The sequence below is a fragment of the Denticeps clupeoides genome, chromosome 15 (assembly GCF_900700375.1).
Source record: "Denticeps clupeoides chromosome 15, fDenClu1.1, whole genome shotgun sequence".
Classification (NCBI taxonomy): Eukaryota; Metazoa; Chordata; class Actinopteri; order Clupeiformes; family Denticipitidae; genus Denticeps; species Denticeps clupeoides.
Genome location: NC_041721.1, coordinates 5,320,975 through 5,340,282, shown reverse-complemented (window position 1 = coordinate 5,340,282; position 19,308 = coordinate 5,320,975). Strand labels below are relative to the sequence as shown.

The 19,308-nt window shown below is 44.4% G+C and overlaps 1 protein-coding gene across 2 annotated transcripts in view; it reads right to left on the bottom strand.

The window, feature by feature from the left end:
• grip1 (glutamate receptor interacting protein 1) overlaps positions 1-19,308 on the bottom strand; it is a 239,009-nt gene that overhangs the window by 142,377 nt on the left and 77,324 nt on the right. The window lies entirely within an intron of this gene.

The window sequence follows — 19,308 nt, the reverse complement described above, 5'->3', positions numbered from 1 at the left end:
CATCCTCACTTGAACACACACTGGCACACACACACTCAGGGGAAGCACCATTCAGCCTGTGAGGGACCAGGCATGCCAGTTCCTCTCTGGAGACGCCTGTATCGATTGGAGGCACTTTGTTGTATGCCGTGCCACTTCACCGCCAAAACTGAAGCAGCTCACAAGGTCAACGGGTAACAGCACCATGGCTCAACACAGCAGATTTATTTTCTGAGACGGAGCCTCACAAAAGATCTGTAAGATTACCAGCACTTACGGCCCAACTTCTGTCGCCTCTGCTTCACACAATCAGGCAATACCGTAAACAAAAGAAGTAATGAAGAATGGCTAATAAAATAATTATGAGGCAGGCACACAGTCACTGACGTGAAATCAAAAGCAACATAAAAATACACAAGTCTGGGTGTGTATTGCGGCACATTCGTACTCACCTTTACCATCAGATGGAGGTCAGACCATCAGCACATTGATCAAGGGAGGCAGAGAGAGAAAGAGAGAGAGAGAGAGAGAGAGAAGGTGGGCACAGATTAATCAGATGAAATAAAATAGGTTTTAGACTACACACACACACATACACACACACACACACTACAAGTCAAAAGTTTGGATGCACCAACTCTTCGACGATTATGGAGATGGAGCCATTTAGAAGAATCCAATGAAAGAAACATATTTAGTATTTGTTGTATCAGGAGAAGTATGTCTGATGAAACTGTTTTTTCCTCTTTTTATGTTCATGGCGGCTTTGTTCACTATTGTCGTCATCAAAAGCCACTTGATGCGATGCTCATTAACATGAGTGAATGATAAGAAAGTGTTCAGCATAAACCTTCAGGACTAAAAGTGTTCAGCATAAACCTTTTTTCTTGGCCAAACAGAATTACGAAATCAATCAAGTACATTGTTGTTAACCAATTTTAGAGTTCCTGCCGTCTACTAACGGATCCTACTTCACAACAATGCTTTTTTTCTATTAGATATTTTTCATACAATCCATGCACAGATGGAAATGAAAGTGAAGTTATTGCCATTGTGAAACACAGCACAGTAAACGGTGCACACAACGAAATGTGTCCTCTGCTTTTAACCCATCACGCTTGCTGAGCAATGGGAGACAGCCGCAAGGGAACCCATCCTCCTCTGTCAGCACTGGTTAATAACTAATATCAAATATACAGTAGGGTGGCACCTTGGCGGGCCAGGATTCGAACCGGCAACCTTCTTATTATGGGGGCGCTTCCTTAACCGCTAGGCCACCACTGCTGAATTCCTTTTGTGTACAATTTCTACGTCATTTCTAGTAACCAATACGCATGAGAAGCATTAATGACACATTCTGCTAATCCCTATATGCAGCCTCCACAATGGATATGAATCTGTATATTGGATATTAGTTATTAACCGGTGCTATTAACAACAACAACAACAACAACAACAACAACATTTATTTCTTATATAACCCAAAATCACATACAGTTTGTCTCAATGGGCTTTGACAGGCCCTAGAGTTGACACTCCCACACTTGACCCTTCTGCACACAAGGAAAAACTTGGAGAAGTCCAGAATGTAGTCCAGCGTCATGGTCTAGATTACGTGTCCATAATGATGTTACTGGTCCACTTGAAGATCCCTGAAGCTGTAACCAAGCTATTAACCAGTGCTGAAAGAGGAGGATGGGTTCCAGGAAGGATTCTGTCTCCTTGCTCACTAGCTGCTTTGAGCACTATATTTTATTCATGTTGGGCCAATGCATGTTGTAAAAAGTCACTTTCAGTAACTCACTATACACCAGTCCTCACAGCCAAGTAGTTAAAGAGTACGTGTCATTATCTGGGTCAAAGGTAACAATGAAGGTATAACAACATGTATCAAGGACTGTGACAGGAAGAGCCGTGTCCTTCATCCGATCTCAGCTTCACACACTTGACATAGCTGTCAACGAGAAGAGGAGGAGACAGGGAACGAGAGACAGTGTGCTAAAAACAAAATCTGTGTCATGTGGAGAGGGCTGAAATCCACCGCGCTTTCACAAACAAATACGTTGGCGTCAAGAAAACAAGATCAAGGTGAAACGAAATCACCGGTCGGCAGTGGAACGAGGAGAGCTTCCCACACAAGCCACTTGTGAATCAGCCGCGCCCTTCGCTTCACACGCGTCGCGTGGAATGAAAGCCGCATCCGAATAACACTGCGGCACGTTCCATTCCCACAGCTCCACATTCCATCAGTTCTGGATCTCGACAGTCCAGGAACTGCCTGGCAGCTACAGCGCGCGTATCTCCGCCATCAGGAGATAAGGCTAAGCCCTAAAACAGTTCAATGTTCTTAGCGCACGGCGGCTGCAGCACGGGTCTCGTAAGGTGGAACAAGGGCAAGATCAGATGAAGGTCTGGACAAATCTCTGATCCCGACTGGCGCGGTTAGGAAAACGTCGGGGGTTCCTGCTGCGTGGCAGGCCTGTAATCGCTGTGCATTTCCAGAGGAGCTGTCTGCGGTGCTGGGCTCAGACACTCCCCTCACGGTATATTTAGATGCGCTTGTGCCTGGGGGACAAAACCAATACCAAAGGAGCAAATACATTTTATCTAAGAACTTGACAGGGTTGTTTGATTTTGATTATGAGTACATTATTCTTGTAATGTTAAGACTAGACTACCTTGAAACAACTCCAAAGAAATGATAACACAGTGAGCCATACTTTGATCAGTTTCGGCAGCGCGACAAGCTGCTGTCAAGTTTGCCTTGTCTTGTGCTCCCCGATTGCCTTTAGTGTGGTGTCTTGTCCTATTGCAGTCACCTTGAAATTTATTGTGTTTTTATGCTAATGTGCCCTGTTTTTTTTTTATATTAATTTATTTGAGTCTTTTATACAGCTGTCCAACATGACCACTTTATGGTTAAATGAAGGTTACTCAACCTCTTCACAAGCTGGTTTTCTGACAATGCAGCAAAGCGTAAATCCGAACTGGAAGAAAAAGAAATCATTTACAGGCACAGCTTGTGTTCAGGGACTAGAACTGAAAATAAAGTCATTGGGAGAGAGCAGAAACTGGTATGAGCGTAGTTAGTTAAGAGGAAAGCAGCAGCAGAGACATTTCGGACTATTTCCCCGGGGGACCTGTCGAGATGGATGCACCGCACATGCCGGAGGCATTAAAAATGAATGCGACAAAAGCACAGGGTTTAAAGCAATCCAGTGGAAGTGGTTTGGGCAAGCGGCACTGAACCTGCTCACCTTGGCACATCTGCTGATTAGACATGCGCACTGTCTGCCAAATATTCTTACACCCCGGACGCGGCATCATAAATCAGCTGCAGAAGGACCTCGCACACCCTCCAAGAAGTCGCAGGCGAGGAGCCAGTTCACCGATGCCCTCCTTCCAGTGTCTGCTCACATCACGAAGCATTCTGGTCAGCAGGGCTAGATTGGCATTCGCTCCTGCTGGTCCAGGTGTGAACTGGCCTTGGTTTGAAGCCACTTACAACAGAATGAATGGTAACCAGCAACACCATTCAAATCTGTAATTTAAAGGTAAGAGCCCATTTTGTCAACTTTACATGAGATCAAAACTAAAAGATGACCATATGTTCATCATTTCATTTTTTTTTTTACTCATGGGGGAGCAGTGGTGGCCTTGTGGTTAAGGAAGTGGCCCCGTAATCAGAAGGTTGCCGGTTCGAATCCCGATCCGCCAAGATGCCACTGAGGTGCCATTGAGCAAAGCGCCGTCCCCACACACTGCTCCCCGGGCGCCTGTCATGACTGCCCACTGCTCACTCAGGGTGATGGTTAAATGCAGAGGACTTCACTTTGACTTTTAAAATATTGTCCACTTTGTATACTGTCATTCATGTGTAAATATGTAAAAATATGTTGTTGTTTTTTCTCTACATTTTCATATTTAAAAAATAGTCATATGCGCCCACCATCTGCTTCTGTTTAATGCTAAAATGAATAAATAATTATTCAAATCATTTTGTCAGTAGAATCAAATGACAAAGATTTGTTATGTGTACCTGAATGTGACCCAAAATATCACTTAACGCCATGTTGTGACACCCTACACCACCCAGATCACCATCTCCTGCATAATAACCGAGTGATAATCCCCTCACCTAAGGACGGCATCGGTGAGTGTCTGGCCTGAGATGTATTCCTGTGCTTGTGCATCGTCCCACATCTTTGTTTTGTAGTACCTTTTTTGAGTTGGAAGAATAAAGATTTGTGTTCAATTCTGCTCTTCTTAACAGCATCCACAATTTGGTAACATATTAGACATAATATTAAACCACGCTCCTGGCAATTTGACAGATTTTATCAGCTTCCTTTTGTGGCTGCTGCTGGTTCTGGCAAATATTTCGGGCTTATCCAAGGTTGTAAGCCAGGCATGGTGTCCAATAACGACTACTAGCACACCACACATACACACGAAACGAGTAAGGCCAAATATGTAGCATTTGGGGCCGGAAGAGGGAGGCGGGGCTAAGTGGCCCTAGTGCCTTGAGGTGTCATCTCAGATCACGTCATTAAAGCACCAGTCCCTCTGATGTGCTGCGGGTATTTTGGTTGGATGGTTCTGCGGGCGACGTTTCTAGGAAACCTGGAATACGAAGTGCCGTAGAATTGCTTATCAGCTGGTGACACATTCGTGTTTCTCACACTGCTGCCAAACGGAGGTGCAGATTTAGGCACAAATATACAAATGCACAAAACACACATGTGGACATATTTAATATTTAGATACAAATATTTTCCAAAGTTGCTTTGTCATGGATGATTGGGACAGAACAATTTTGGGATATTATATATGGCTACTCCATTCCAGTTAGCTGCAGAAGGTCCATAAATATTGTGACATTGACACAGTTCTAATCTTTTTGGCTCTATACATTACTACAATGTATAAGAAATCAAAGGATTTGTAACCAAGTATTAAAAAGTAAAAGTTGTCCCAATGGGGGAGGCACATATACAAACTGTTGCAATTCCTATACCGTTCACCTGATTTGGATGTAAATAATGTTGAATAAAGTCTATAAGTCAAATGTAGGTGTTTTGGGGACTTGTTTTTGTTGATATCACAAGTTTTTTTCACAGAATACATTTCATATATATTGAAGGTAACCTTTACTAAAACATACTAGTGACAACAGGCACCACAGGCTTTCTTCTGACGGACGTTTCTGAGAATTTCTTTTCTTGACCAGCTCAGGATGAGCCGTTAGCGAGCTATCATCTCCTTGTCTCCTACAGGAGTATAGAACCAAGGGAGACAGATCAGGCAGATAAAGACTTTCTTTCTTAAACCCAAGCATGTTAGTGGTTTTGTAGGCAATGCTGCTATATTCAACTTCATGTTGTTTCAATGCAAGTTAATGTACCAGAGACTACTGGCTTTGCCACACTTTATTTTGTCCATGCAGAGAGGCGTTCTGAGGACTGTATCTGCTGCAGCATATCGATTTTTGAGACGAATTCATTTGGATCTAAATGACCAGTTCGGGGCCACGTTTTGGGCATGCAGGGATCGGACCTAGCTGAATTAAAATGCCGCCCACATTGCCATTGCGCTCGGCTCCCAGTGCATCTATTTAATGGGCCGTGGCCTGCACTGCTCTCGGCAGGTACGTGTGTGCGTTTCTTTCGGCCCGCTTTCCAAAACTGCATCGCAAAAACTCGCACAGTCAAGAACGGCAACAGTGAGAAGAACATTGAGGAGTGTGTTTCTTCCCATTACAACAAACCCAACCCACACACAGACTGTAACTGACAGCAAAACAAATGGGGCTGCAGGTATCGGTGGCCTGCAGTAGAGGTGTGTGTGTGTGTGTGTGTGTGTGTGTGTGTGTGCTCATTTGTTATAGATAAACATGGCATAAATATGGCTTTAAGCAGAGTCAAATGAAACATGAAACATTTACAATCATGTGTACGACGTGATAAAACAACAGTGACAACGCCAAAGATAATCAATCACACCAGCCAACTAGAATTTATGTCTCAGACCGCCTGGCACCTTGCGTGCTGCACGTTCCACGTCCTGTGGCATGCACTTGCAAGCTCTGTAAGCCGAGAAAAAAATTCTCACTTCACACACAGTTCCTGACACCTTATGTCTGATCCAGACACGTAACAGCAGCCAAGAAAAATACAGCAAAGGGCCGACCAGAATACTCTCATGAAGTTCCGAGGCCTGCATTTACGCTTACATGAGATTTCAGGCAACATAATCGTAAAAGTCACACCTACTGGCATGTGCTGTGTATGTGATCTGGGCCGGCATTTGACCTTTGGCACATCTGTGGCATGCTATACATGAAGTGGACGGTCCATTTGTTCAATAACATCAGTGACATCTACTTGGATATATACATATATTTTGGATATTACCATCTTTAATGTGATCGCATGACTTTGTCTTGTAATAAACAGAATGGAAAACCCACAGCAATCGGACTGTACAGAAAAATAGTCAAATGCATTGCAAATATGTAACTAACTATAGGCAAGAATTTAAGATTACCTCTAACCTTAAACAAATTTTATTATCAGGAGCCAATGGCAAATGCCTACTTAATAAATAGTAGGATATATTAAATGCTAATTAGCCCACAATTTGATTTTTCTCCCACACCCCCACATTGTCCATTAGTCTGAACAGACTAAAAACACTAATCGATAGTGTTTCATTCCATTAATGAAGCACTGAGGTTTTTTTTTATGTAGCATCAATTAACAGGCCAATTTTCTAAGTAATTACAAATGGTGTGGCTCCCTAGCAACCAGGACCCAGGAAAAGAAGTGATTCCACTAATTCTAACAAAATATATAGCAGATCAGTTATTATGGGATGGAGCTAAACTTATATTATGTTATGTTGCTGAGCTAAATGACTCAGCATCTCTCTCCCAATCTTTAGATGACTTGGTTTGGGCCATCGAACACTGGCAGACATTAAAATCATTCTCAGTCCATAAAAAAACAGCCACTCACCACCAGGGTGATACAGGCAGTCGGCAAAGGCACAGAAGGCCCAGAATAACATACAACAAAAGTCGTTATGCAGCTGCCATCATAACCAGTCGGCTTCATACAATTTCCGGATAACCGAAAATTGATTGGACGAACTGCGACATGGGCTGTGAATATTGTTATAGGATTGGTCACACCCTGCACACACAGCATGAAATAATTGCATTCACCAACACAGACAAACACACACACTTAAGTGTATTAATGTTCAGACAAACAAGATCAAATACAAAATCCATCACAATATATTACAGGTAATGACATATTTCCTATACAATACTATTCTGTAATCTATACTATTCTTTTTACAGAATAAAATATTAGTACAGTCATATTGAATAAATGCCAATCATTATAATTAATGGAACTAGTTAATTCAATTATATTGCACAAAATGTAAATGCATTTTACATTTTAATGCACAAATTTACATTTTAATGCATACATTATACACTTTTTATGTACAATGAAATAATTAATTAACAAATTATTTTAAAATGAACAACTATGAATTAAAAACTCATACTTTTCAAAGCATAAACTCACAGGAAAGTGTGTCCATGTTCAAAGTTAATTTAATTTGTTATTATTTTTTCCTCTCTTGATCAACAGGTCGCACACACATACATACAGTCTGACAGAAAAGATTAAAATAGAATCTTCCATTAGTGAAACCAAAAATTAGAAGAACTAAAGAGAAATAATGATAATAACAATAATACAGTGGTAAAAAGTCATAGTGTCACAACGTGAGCGCCCACCAGCAACCCCCAATAACACCCAGCAGGAGGTCATTACATTGATGCAGAAGACATTGACAGACATTAATTACAGAACCATTCCCAGCCTCTCCAAAATAAAAAATCACGTCCCATCCCGTATGCCGGCGTTCGCTTGACAGGACAGAGTTTTGGGTTTGAAAGACGTCCAGTGTCCCCACAGCATGGATGGTGCTTTGAAGAGCAGAATAAATGCAATTGATTTCCCTCCTACGCTCTCCCTCTCTCGCTCCTGCTCACTCCGCATCCCTGTTCTGCCCGTTTCCGAATTACTCCGCTCTTTTCGGAGAGGCTAATCACAGAGCGCACGGGGGCTTTAGGAACAGCTTTCAGACATTAGGAAGTTGGCAGGAGTGTAGGCATGTGAGGCGCATCGAATTTCAGCGGCTGTGAAAGCCGTCGCTGATGCACAGTGGGACTATCGGCCCTGGACAGACACGGAGAGTCCCGTTCGCGCTCCCCATTTAAGGCAGAACTTCAGAAAAGTTTTTAATGGAGCGTTAGCGCCATGTTCCAGCTGGCATGAAACTCCCATAAGGCCGCTCTGCTTCTCACCAGACACTCCATCCCCTCCATAATGTCCGTACGCCACCCCTCACTCAGGACTACCAATATGCAGCAGAGCGTTTGTCTCGACCTTGAGTCATGGCCCTACTTTTTTTTTTTTTTTTTGGCAAAGGATTGACTGTAAGGAACCAGCAATCCATCCTGCACAAAGACAATGAAACTCAATCAGAAGCGAGCGTTGCATTAATCACAGAGATAAGATCTGCTGAGCGCGCACGCGGGCTCGTCAGGATATGACAAGAAAGGTTCTCACAGCTTTGTGATGTTAAACCTATTCATCAGACAAGGCCGGCCTCTAAAACGTCTTTGGATTAAGATTCAGATTATGGTGTTTGTCTCGGCGGCTCCCGTTCTGGAAATCGATGGCGGTGGAAAGTGGAGAAAGCGGTGATGGAAGACGATGCTCACTGCTTTCTGTGTGCAGAAGATGATTCACTATGCGGTTTATTGATGCGCGGCGTATCAGTGTCACGGTAACGAACTGTACAACACTGTGCCAAAATAACTAAATGGGTGTTGATTATAATTTAGACAATTAATTTATTAGTTTTAAAGGAGTGGTGTTTTCATATGATTCCTCCATCATCTCTAAAAGCTATTACTCCAGGCTACATGACACTGTAGTTTATGAAGGATGTCTAATTGAATGAACATTGATACTCCTGCAATGTATATAAACTGTCAGCATGACAACTTGTCACTATATTATATTTTCCCAACATTTTTACATCGTGACTTGTCAAGCCTGAGGGGAGAGAGAAACGATGGACTCCGAGGGGCGAAGCAAAAACCGTGAAAAGGCGCAAGCACGCCACCGCACCTCATGCTGAAGAAGGTGTCCTCTGGGGCTGACAGTGTCTCTAGCCAGGCTCCTCATCCGTGACATGACTTCCGAGCACGATTCCATAGTGCTACAGTAAGGGAGGCAGCAGATTTACACGTTGTCATTTTGCAATTGGAGCTTTGTCTTATTTATTTACTTAATTTACGAGTATTGTTCTGTGTACGTGTCCTAAATTGTGTCTCTTGTGCTGACAGTCTTTTCTCTATTGTCACCCTTGTGAGGAACTGATACGATCTTCTGGAGGTAGTTGTCACCCCTGTAGACGTGCTTAGAGAATCTTCAGTAAAAGTATATTGCTTGGTTATTATAATTGTTCATGCGTTTATTTTAAGAAGCTCTTGTGTGTATTATGGATTATTCTGTATTATTGTGTTTGGATTAGGACAGGCCCTTCCACGCATATGACTGGCAGCCATTCACATTAACTGAACTGAACTGAACTGAATCCTGTAATTTAACAAAAGTTCAAATAAAAAGAGCACTAAGAAGAGCACTAAGAGAAATTGGAATACAAATGAACATTGTTATACTGGAGGGATGAGGTGTTGGTGAGGCTTCGTAAACTCTGCTCGAACACACTCAGACTTTTACGTTTTGTTCATCACTCTTCATGACCCCCTGCTGATAGCCATACCATGGGCACACGTCACGTGAGTTTTCACCCCCCCCCAAAACTTCACATCTGGACAAAACCGCTTGGGGGATGTTTGCAAAGATCCCTGAATTCCATTTTCCAGCCGCATGGGATAAGAAATGTCCTTGATCAAGGGTGGCATTTTAGCAAAATGTAATTTTCCCACGCAGACTGGACTCATTAAGCTCTACGGACGTCACTGGAAATCATTGCTCGCTTTCTTTTCGTATCAATCTACTCGCGGTCTCCGCCCATCGTTGGAAAACTGCCTCAGCTGCATGTTTGAACCCTCATCACAGTCTCTGTGTCTCAACAAAAGAGGCCACGGTGATTTTCTCCGAACAAATCCCGCTAATTGGGGTGGCCGTCTCTGACGAGGTAGAGACTCGTCGATGGCAAAGAGGCGACTTATTTATCACTTTCACCGTAATTATGCCGGCTGAAGACAGCGCTCTGCAATTAAAATGTCGGCCATGACGAGGCGGGGTGCCCCGGGGTCCCCTAGCACTGCTGTGCATGATGTGAAAAACAAGGAGCGAGGGACCACAGCTTCCACGTGTCAGAGCTGGTCGCCCTGCATAGGAACGGACCATCTCGCTATTAAAGATCCGACAGATTGTTTTAGACGGAGGAGCCGGCGACGCGAGTGGGAAATAAAGCAGATGCCGCTTTTAGCCGCTTCTCATAAAAAATGCAGAGGAGCATCACGGAAAAGCAACAGCGACGGCCTCTTCAACTCTGGGTGATTTTATAAAGAGGAGGCACTTCGGGACAGCATGCTGAGTCACGCTGACCAGACTTAACAGATGGTTCTAAATCTTGAGTAGTTTTTTCCCCCCTTGTAATAAGAAATTAATGCTGTTAATAAGGAACAAATGGGAAAAAATGGACTCCAGCAGGTACTCTCGATTTAATTTTTAAGTTTTTTTTTTTTTTTACTTTTGGTCCACATCTTCATGATTTGGTTGTCAGAACTTAAATAAAATAATAAAACACATAATAAGATCAAAGATCTGCCAATAAATAAAACCCACAAAACCACATTGCTGTTTTCATATGGAGTAGAAATGACATCACACGTATGAAGTAGATAGGCCTTGTGTACTTAGCTAGCTTGCTCTTCACAATCAGGCAGCTCAATTCATTTACATTTATATTTAAGGCATTTATCAGATGCCCTTAACCAGAGCAACTTACAATACGTAGTTACCGGGACAGTCCCCCTCTGGAGCAATTTAGGGTTAAGTGTCTTGCTCATGGACACAATGGTAGTAAGTGGGATTTGAACCTGGGTCTTCCAGTTCATAGGCGAGTGTGTTACCCACTAGGCCACGACCACCCTATTCAGGGCGCAGAATCCTTATTCATGTATAAAAAATACTGTGGTGACTATACACACCCATAATCACTTGGAAAATGCATTGGGTAAGGGCACCCTCGAGGGCTACACATAGAAAAGTGTTAAGATAAATGATTTGTAAGTCTTCATTTTTTACTTCATATAAACTTTAAAGAATTATAGACTAAGGGCGTTCAGGGTGATTCTGATTGGACACTTGTAGACACCAATGCATCAGGGTGAGCTCCCAACGTGACCGTTACCAGACCTCTTCCCGCTCTGCGACCCCCGACATAATGTTTTCCATTTGCGTATATATGTGTGTGTGTGTGTGTGTGTGTGTGTGTGTGTGTGTGTGTGTGAGCATGAGGGAAATGGATTCGCTTATAACTTGCCAGCCTTTAAAGCCAGGAGGCACAAGCTCTTAGCACATTTGCATTGCAGAGCAGGGAGCTTATCAAATATAAAACCGCGCGGCTGCACCAACCTGTCAGCCAGGCCGTGCCGGCGAAGCCGGTCGGCTCTGGCTCTCCCTCGTCCCTCCTCCCGTCCCTCGTCTCCTTCCGCCTTCAGAAAGGCTCAGGCTCACGTTCCTCCACGCGATGCACAGGGAGCATGCTAATGGGAGACCCTGCAGCGAGGGCAGTCGACGCGGGCGAACTTCCACGTCCCCGCCACCACCGGAACACTGCCACGATTTCAGCATAACGTCTATTAATCCTACTAAGGAAAAAAGGCCACGATCGCTTCTAACGGCTAAATTTTATTCCGAAACAGTAACTAGTTTAATTTGGTTTCATTTAAAAAACAAGGAGGAACCTGATTAATGCAAGTGGTCTGGGGGGCTCTACAGCGCGCAGAAGATCCGCTGTAAGCAAATCTATCACCTGAAGTTTTCCTTGCCTCCATCTTGCTGTGAATACATTAACATGGGGCTAGAGACCATCTGTCCAGGAAAAAAACGTGCTCTCGCGGACTAATGAGGACATTTCAACGCGTTGTTCAATCTCTGCCGCGCGCCACAGACGGGTGATTAAAACACCTCAAGGGAGGCGGATTCCTGCACAGATTCCTGGGAGTTGGCAGGATCATTTGCATGCACCTTTCAAGCCCATCACCTCGCGAGGAATCTTCCTCGGGATGGAGGACTCCGTAAAAATCCTGTCGGGATCTTGGCGGGGGCTCGTATCGCGGTTTCAGTGCTGACATCTTGGCTGACGATCAGACCGTGGGGCTCTCGTAAATACTTTATCCTCTCCTGAAAGACGTCCCAGGGAGAATTCCGGATTGAACCAGTGTGTCCCTCTATCAATAAACACATTAGAGCTATGCCCTAACACAAGGGACGGGAAACAAATATGACCGCCGGTATACTTCTTCCGTATGAGGTGAGGAAATGTTATAAATGTAATAAACACGCAAATGTGCAATAGAAACATGTTTTTCACTCTGTATCGCATACTGCATACTGTATCCACGTGCAAAATATCCACATTTCAGAGATAAACATGATTATACTGGGCAATAATTGCAGCATCACTCTCACATTTACATTTATGACATTTTATCAGATCAGATTAGGCATGTGTGTTTCCTGCTGGGATACTACCGCCCTACACGCTTGTTCTACCAAGTTTCATGCAATGTTACACCTCAGGCCTGAACGTCGTTTTTCTGCCGTTTGCGGTGTCAGGTGAGCGGGATCTGAACACCGACTGTTTTTCTGCTCTTTGGAGCAAATCAAAGCGTCCACACAGCACCAGCGTCCGGTCAGCTGTTAGCTCAGATGGCATCGGATAAACCCTGCATGCAACACATCAATTTCTGCCAAAATGCCAACAAACAGCAAACAGCGTCAGGCAAATGTCAGTGAAATGGCAATCGAACGTAGCTGCCAAATAGCGCAAAAACATGTATGACGTTCAGAGGGTGTCTGTATGGATCTTTCTTCTTTCCACGAGACACTAAATTCTAGTTAGAAATCTAATTTCCTCAGTTGAGTGCATAGACCAATGCTGTCTAAACAGTGAAGCCACCACAGGTCTAGTGCCCCTGCTGGCCGACTGCGATATAGATTTTAGCCCCACCTATTTCCACACATTTTACGTTTCATTTAGAGCAGTGTTTCATTCCAGCCTACACCAGACTCGAAAGAGTTGTCCATGATCGAGAAACACCGATGTATATTGTGCAAAGGCATGCCTTCATTTGCATAAAGGGGTGGAGCTATCAAAAGAGTAAACGTGCCTAACTGTGACTCTTGTTTCGACTGCACAGATTCTGCCGCATGGTGTAGGAAGTTTGGCTGCGAGTCTATAGAACTGAATGTCTGGCAGAATTCACACTTCTATCAGCGGATTTAAGATTTTTATTTTTTTCAGTCCAAGGATTCCAAATCAATTCGTCATACGATTTAAACAAGGAGAGGCAGGGGGTGAAACTGAGTTCCTCTCCGTAATGTCTTCCCTCTTTCTTCCTCAGCCAACAAAGATGGTGCTGATCCCCGGAGAAGCGGATCTCCCCGTGAGGCGTGTCACCCCGGCACGCGGCGCTCTGACAGCAGCGTTTTATTTCCATTAGAGTGCCGGAGCGGCAGGGGAGGGGTGACGGCGTGGTCTGATGCCGGCAAAGACGCTCGATCACAGATGGATGCTCGCGGTGCGGACATCCGCCTCCCGAATGGACGGGGTCGCCAGGCACAAACAAAAACGACGCCTCCGCCACGCCCACCGCGCCAAGTGGCAGCCGAGATGAAAGGAGACGCGGCGGCCGCGTGGCCACTGACAGCAGACGGATGGCCGCAGTTTGAAAGTTAATCGCATGTGAAGAAGAGCGGGGCAATGGCACAAAATTGATGCGTGGGCCGGTTTTACAATAGCCTCCCCTGCAGTGCAGTGACACTTCTGTGACATCTGCGTCACGAAGAGGGGACGCCAGAGGAGACCTGGGAGACGACGACAAAACCAACCAGACAGAAAAAACTGATTTTATGTGTTTTATGGAAAGACACGGCCACTTGTTTTTACGACGGACCTTAACGCATGTGTATTTGCAGTTTTGAGTTTTCAGATCATGAAATATAAGGAATGTGCATCATGATTTTCAGTGGTTTACAATAATCGTTATACAACATCAGAGCAAACCCAGAGGAGGTTGTACTGCTGACTCTCTCTGTATCCATCTATAATGTTGAGCTTTAAAATATTCGGCCCTTCAGAGAGTGAAAAACACACGTGGTTTAATTACATTGTTATTACACATTACTCTAGAAAGCACAGACTGGATTTGAGTCCAAGTCCGTGTTCAGATGTCTGTGGATCTGCATGTTCTCCTTGTTCATGGAGGGAACCTGACCTCTGTGTGTGGAGGGGTTGTTCCATAAGCTTCAGCATTCTACGTCCATTTAAATTGAAAACAACTCCCACATCCGTTCACGGAAGGCGGACAGCTACGCGTAATCCGGAAAAACCAACTTTGGGACTCGGAGGGCCCGGGGGGGGCCGACAGGGATGAAAATGGGTCACAAGGCCCCTCCGGTTTAACACTGCACCACTGAACTCAGCCCTGCAATGCAGCGCCACCTTCTTCCTCCCCTCACCCCCTCTGTCCTCGGCTCCTTCCCTCCTGTGGTCGCCAGCGTATCCCTTTATTCCCAAGGAGCGTGAAATGAATGCTGGGGAGGTAAGGCCACGGCAGGTGATGGAAAATGAGTGTGCACTTCGTTAGATGGAAAGCGTTGCATCTAAAGAATCTGAATCCCAATGCATAATGCCATCTACAGAGTAAATTTACGCTGTGCCAACATCTGCATTGGCACTTTTTTCTCCTTCAAACAACGTCTTTTCTTGCCGTATGTCCCCTCCATTTCAGCCCGTGCTCGCGAGACAATAATCACAGTCAGAGCGTAAAAAGCGCGGAACAGGAACGGTGACCTTGCCTCGATGTTTTAAAAAGGCCAGGCTCCGCTGCGCCGCTTTCTCTCTCTCTCTCTGTGGCGGTTTTGTTCTTTGTTCAGGGCGCTCTGCAGCGATCACCTCCAGCCGCTCCACCAGTGTTTAACCTAACAATGCCAACTCAGGCCCGCTGACGCAACTGCCTATTGAAGAAAAGCTACTCGCTCCAAAAGTAGGAATGAGCAGGTAAACTACCCTTACTGGTAGCAAGAATTTAATTTATCTCATGAGAAAAGCAACACATACAATCGGACATATATTACTAAAGTTTTTAAAATGGAACCGTACAGCAGACACTTTAAAAAAAAACCAGAAACAAATCAAGTTGTCAAATGGAACGTGTACAAGGATGCATGATGCTGCAGAGCGCCAGAACGGAACCTGCAACGCAGAGTGAACGCTCGTTCCCTCAGGGGCCACAGCACTAGGGATGTGGGGCAGGCAGAGCATTGTGGGTGGTTTGTGTTCAAGAGTGTGGACGAGGGCGTGTTCATCATACATACAGTCATGACAGCAGAGAGGCCTGCGGACGACTGACAAGAGTGGTCAGTATCACTAAAACACTTTCACTTAAACACAATCAAAATGGCAGGTGTTTCCACATAAAATGTATTTTACACCGAATCAAAACCATCAAAGGACCAGCATTAGAGGGTCACCAGGTCATTACACCCTTAGCCATTTATCTCTTGGGTGGCTCCTTGCAATTTTTTTGTACTATATGCACTCAACTTGCTATTTGATATGATACATGGATTTGTACAATTCTCTTTATTTAGATATAGTGTCTAAAATGTGTGTCCCTTTCACCAAAACTGCAACTAAAATGGCATTCATAACAAAAAATGAATAATAAATGCAAAAAAAATGGCTGAACCAAAATTAAATATTTTCAAATAAATAGACTAAGTATTGCGTGTGTGGCTCAGTGGGGTCACAACTCGCCTGATGTGATGCAGCAGACCCAGTCTTAGGCCCCGTCCGCACATGAACACTTTTCTCTAAAACAGGTTTTCTGTTTATAATCCACATGGAGACGCAGAGAAAACTTTTTTCTTAGGTGCACCAGCACAGAAACTGTTTGCTGTTTTGATGGCATCACATTTAACAGCACATTTTTTACAGGTTTAAATCACTGTCCATAAGGTACTGACTGTCTTTTTGCTTTTATATTCGTCTTAGTGAAAGTGAAGTGATTGACATTGTAAAACACAGCACACGGTAAACCGCTAGGCCCTCACTGCCCCACCACTAGGCCACCTTAGTGGTCCCCTAAAACTGTATCTGAAGTCTCTTTCTGAAATTCAGCCACTTTTAGCCAGTCACACAATGAGATTTCCACGGGAGGCGCCATTTCTGTGTCTGTAGCTTTAAATGTGAATGAGGGGGAGATCGGCCCATAGCAGATGAGCGGGCATTCGCCAAAATGACACCATCAACAGCATTCACCAACCACAATGAGGAAGTCGTGTCTGCGTTTTTGGGGACAGCGCTTTCTTCAGTAGCACCTCAGTGGCACCTTGGCGGATCGGGATTTGAACCGTCAACCTTCTGATTACGCGGTCACTATCCAGTCTGAAGACATCCAATGGCACAAAAATGTTGGGTTCCAGCTTTTAAAAAGATATACTTGTCGGGCTTGGGTCTAAGGCTACTAACCTCTTTCTGCAGCACAAACACTTTCATTTACATTTATGGCATTTACTAGACGCCCTTATCCAGAGCGCCTTACAATCAGTAGTTACAGGGACAGTCCCCCTCTGGAGCAACTTAGGGTTAAGTGTCTTGCTCAGGGACACAATGGTAGTAAGTGGAGTTAGAACCTGGGTCTTCTGATTCATAGGCGAGTGTGTTACCCACTAGGCAACTACAACTCAGACAATTAGAGACGAGCTCCACCCTTCACGATCTCTGATTGGTTTAGAATACAACATGGACCACAGTGAGTTAATGGAGAATTTTTTTTACCCCAAACGCCTGGTTGCAGCGGTGCGACCTCTGTTTTTTTTTTGTTGTTCGCACCATTGAGATATTAGGTTGCATGGGTAGCTGCTTTTCTGAGGTTAACGCACAACCACGAACGTGTTTTCAGCCATTGTCACAAAACAATCGCTTTCACAAAAAAGCCGCTTTGCCATCCACACAGAGACACGGAACAGAGAAATTCACTCTGGAACCTGCTTTAGAAAATAACCATTCTGAGTCCCCTTAAACGCCGTTTATGTGTGGATGCAAGGCTGGATCGGATATACTTTTTCCCGTTTTAGTGAAAAACCTTCTTGTGTGGATATGGCCTAAGTTTACCATGCAGGTAAAACACTTGATATGAGGCCAGTTTGGCTTCCCTCACCGCAACGTCCATGCTTCCCCGCATTGTTGATTATGGCTCTTCACACACTCTGCACGCTGAGAGGACTTTCCTTTTCAGTGCAAAAAAATTTAGCACAATTCTTAATGTTAAAACGTATTTAATCCTCCCACTTTTTTATGGTGCACCGTTACATTACTTTGTGTATGTTAGTTATGTACATGAACTATTGAAGAAATCCAGCAGGAAAAATTGTGGTAGATGCATACACGCAAACAACAGACCCAGCCCAGTCGTGTGGTTGGTGTTGAATCGTAGCGCAGACAGACAAGACGCCACCACTTCACTTATTTATGAAGACAGAGAGTCGGCGGCTTGCTGTAGACCTCAGCCTGTCAGCGCTCTGACAGAAATATCTTTATTCGCCTTTCCTTAGCCGTCTCTGGCCGGCCGCAGCCAGGGCCGTGATTGACTCGATCCTGAGGAGCGATTCCTGAGGTACCATCATCACCACTGTAGCAGTGGACACAGTGGGAGAACCGACAGATCCATATGTGCAACCACAGCAACACGTCTAATGTTCTTGCATGATGCTTCACCAGGTTGCATTTAAAGTGGCCTGGGGTGTCCCTGCATTGCGGAAGATACCTTGTCAGGAGATGGTGAGAACATCACTGGGATCTTTGCTTTGAAGGTCACTTTTAACACTGTCTATGGCCACTGGCAGTGAGCTGTAGTGGTAGAATTAGAAGAAACACAAGAAGAGTGGAGAAGGCTCAGGGTCTGTTTGTGCCTTGCAGCCATGCTACTCACATCTTAAGCGTGCGACAGACACGGTGTGTGTTGACAGAGTGTGTCCTGTACGGAAACATGTGTATGAGGCTCTGATAAGCTCCTCGAGGACAATCTGACAGCTGTCCTGACAGAAAACACACACACACACAGCCTCCAGTCCCCTGTGCCCTGCAAGCTGTGACTTGCCATTCTGACAATGTATGTTTCCAGAATCACCTTTTTAACAAGTGAGCTGAACAACTGCTGCCTAGCAGAGACATCCCTCTCTCTCTCTCTCTCTCTCTCACACACACACACACACGCACATGTGTGTGCGCAGAACTATGTGTTTTTTTTTATTCTTAAACATGAGAATTGCGAATCATTTATATACGTTGAAACTCAAGATGTAACAGAAAGGCCATGGCGTACAAAGGAACAAAGGAACAAAAAAATGTTCACCAAAAATGGACAGATCGGAGGTGACGTCATGAAAATTGTATTACTCCAAATTCAAAAAGTATGTCAGAAGAAAATCCTGCAAATGGCGAGAGTCCCTGTCTGCTGCGAATGGATTTACGCAGGGGAATATTCTGCAGGAAAGAGGGAGAAACAACGTCTCCTGAAAGACTCCCTCTATTATTCAGTTGCTTAAATTATTCATTTTTTTTGGTTCCATGTGTGATTTATCATATAAAAATCCCGCAGACCACCTCACTCCCCACAGATGAGAAGAGTCATGTTCGAGCCCTTCCTGATCCACACCTGGACAACAGCGCCCCGCTGTGGACCTTCACTTGCATTACCACTGGAGTGGCCACATAATGCTTATTAATGTTTTTTATTTGCATCGTTTCATTCATCAAAAAAGAACAAACACAAGATATATTTGCAAAACAATGACCCACAAGAAGCTTAAACATTAAGCCAACTTAACTGGCATTTAGAAAATGATGTAAGTCACCAGATCTCAGCTCATACACAGTATTTCCCCCACCATCATTGCATCAGCAAACCTGGGACAATCGATTCTGGAAACGCATTGTGTCTCCAGTAAAGGGCTGGGAACTGCAGAG